The sequence below is a fragment of the Zonotrichia albicollis genome, chromosome 1 (assembly GCF_047830755.1).
Source record: "Zonotrichia albicollis isolate bZonAlb1 chromosome 1, bZonAlb1.hap1, whole genome shotgun sequence".
NCBI classification, from domain to species: Eukaryota; Metazoa; Chordata; class Aves; order Passeriformes; family Passerellidae; genus Zonotrichia; species Zonotrichia albicollis.
Window position 1 is genome coordinate 23,881,951 of NC_133819.1, and position 3,048 is coordinate 23,884,998.

Consider the following 3,048-nt stretch of genomic DNA (forward strand, 5'->3'; position numbering starts at 1 on the left):
GGCACCGGGTCCTTTGGCCAGATAAATATACAGCCTCACATTCAGGGTGAAGGTAGAAAAGAGATTTCTGCAGTACCCTGACATTTGCCTCTGTGCTCAAATGCGCTGGTTTATCATTCTTCTACTGAAACAGTATTCAATGCAAGATCATCTTTCATTACAAATTCTCCCAATATTTTTGGGGAGCATATGTAATTGTTCTGTCTTTTAAAAGTGTTCTAGCTGCCTTTCTGTGTGGTGATGTCAGGAGAGATTGCCATGGTGTCAAATGGAATGAATTTATAACGGAAAAAGTGTCACATAGTTAATGTGGCTTTATATGCTCCTCAGAGTTTTTTGAGGGACTTTTTAAAAAAATGATGTGACTATTTTTTTCCTCCCCATCTGAAGTGGCCAAACTACTCTGTGTCCCAAAGTATAAAGAAGCTATACAAATCTCTAAAATTACCTAAAACCAATTTTCTCAATTTCCACAAGTTAAGTGATTTCAGGAAAAGATTTCCAAACATGATTAAACATAAATACCAGTTAAATATATTATATTAAAAACAACTTGTTGTAGAGGCTGAAATTATTACCTGAATTGCCAGAATTATTTGAAAATATAAATTCTACTACATTTGTTTTAAAGTTCAAAATCAAGGAGATGCTTCAAACAATATACATTTTAGAATAGTTATAATTCGGAAAAAATACACTGTGCATAATAGATATTTTCATAATAAGCTTTAAAAAGGTTTAATCTTTTGTGTTTGGGAATAAAACATGCTTCTTGTAACATTTCTGTTTTGGAAGAGGTAAATGTACATTTATTTTTTATCAACAAAGGTAGTTTTTACATACAGAAGTTAAGAAATCCCTTATTTCTTTTAAAATTGACAATGTTTTAATTTTTAAAATTGAAAGCTATTTTTTGAAATTAATGTTTTAAGAAGCTTACTAAATATTGTTATGAAATGAATTCTGACTACCATTTGTAGCTATTTCTACACTCATGTAATTCTAAAGTACTTTTTTGTTCCAGAAATACAAAAATTTGGGAAAGTGTGTTGACAGAGGACGAAATTTCTTTCTGCATCACTGTTTTCTGATTTTACATCAAAAATTTTCTTTGTGAAATTTTGTTTTTCAATGCTTTTCAATTTCAGTATTTTAAATTCCAATTTATTTTTTAATTACTATAATTTCAAAGAAATCAAGAAAGATAGAATCCACTTATACTGAAATGAATTTAGAAAGGAAAAATTTAATTAATTATTTGAATTTGAATCAAATTTCAATCAAATTCCATTAAAATTAAAAAGAAATTATGTTATGTGCTGTACACAAATCACTTCCATAAAATGAGGTCTGTACTGTTTTGCTGGAAATAATGAATAAGCCAGTGGTGTGGAAATGGATAACAAGCAATTACCAGAATGAGTATAAAAGCAGTTGATTAAAAGAAGCTGGTAGTGGTGGGCAATACCGAGAATTGTGATGAATAGACCAAGACTTTCAGAAGGGATGAGACACAAAGTATTGTTTTGCTTTGTGCATTTTATCTGTATTTCTGGAACAGCTGAGGTTCTGCTGGGGATTCACAGTTTGATCTTATAAGAAGTGTTCTGCAGAACAGCATGAAACTTCCTTTTCAAAGAACAGATTTTCATAAAGGGTTTGGAAAATAGTTTGCTTTTATTGGGGTCTTATTGTCGGGTTTTGTTTATTAACTTGCTACTTCATTCTCAGCTAAAATTGTTTTAACCCATTTTTCTAGGCATTTATCCTCAAGAAAACACCAGAAGTGATGAGAGACCAACTAATGCTGAAGTAGAGATACATCAGTCAATTATTGTGAATTTGAATATTTAGAATTTGTTTTAAAAGCATAACTTACGACTTTTTAGAAGTTCCCATTAGCAAACCAAAATAAATTCTCTAAACAAAAAAGTAGTAATTGTACTGCATAGAAAATTATTCCTGAGAAGAAATTTCAGATATCACATCTAATACCAAACTTGGAAAATAATTATTCTCACCTATCATTAACCTTGTTATAGCTGTGTGAAAATGAATTATAAATATATATTACATATTTTAAAGCTACTTTTGGTGAAGCATAGGCATAATGAGAAAGATTATATAACTGAACACTAGAATTAATTCCAATGTCAAACATCAAAATATTTTTTTGTATGTAACTTCTTAGTTGAACACATAAAAATTATAACATATTTACTAACATATTTACAGACAAATAAATCATTAACATTCACACAATGTTTTAACTAATTTAAGTGAGAGAAAGTACTATCTAATCCCTGTGAACCATAGCAGCCACAGCATAATTGGCACTGATTAAGGCATCTAAGCCAATTACAGTATGATTGTTTAGTTTATTTTTCTTTCAATCAGAAAGAAATTATCTGCTTTGTTTACAGCAGATAATTTTATGTTTTACAAATTGTATCTTTCTGCTTTTACAGTAATAAACTATACTGTGGGGCTATTGTTTGTTAGTACAAAGAACCATAACATAATGTCAGAGTTTAAGCATACACATATTTGCCCTTATTTGTTTGTTTACGCTTTAGTAATTACCGGTGGCAGAAATGGCCAAGAAAGTTGCCATGAGAAGAGCATGCCTAACACAAGCCTGTTTGCTCCAATAGTCTCTGTATATTCCTAGGAATGCACCTGAGAGAATCCAGCAGCTGTATTTTGCCATCCAGCTCTTAAGGCAAGAGCCAGTGAATCTCACTGATTGCCTTCAGAAAGTTGACTTTTGGGGATTACTGTGCAATGGATGATCAAGGGCAAAATGTATACCTACTGTGAAGAAAACAGCTTGCTGTCTGTATTTGCCTTGCTCCCTGAAGCTTTAGCTCAGATGTGGGTGCTGTCTTGGGCTGCACACTGAGCAGCCTCATGCTGAAAGGCAGTCAGCACCAAACAGCTTGCAGTCAGAGCCAGGGAAATGGAAGCAGAGGGGAGGGAACACATTCAGTGACAATTGCACTGCAGGACAGTAGTGAAAGAGTACAGCAAGAAGATGGATCTTCACCT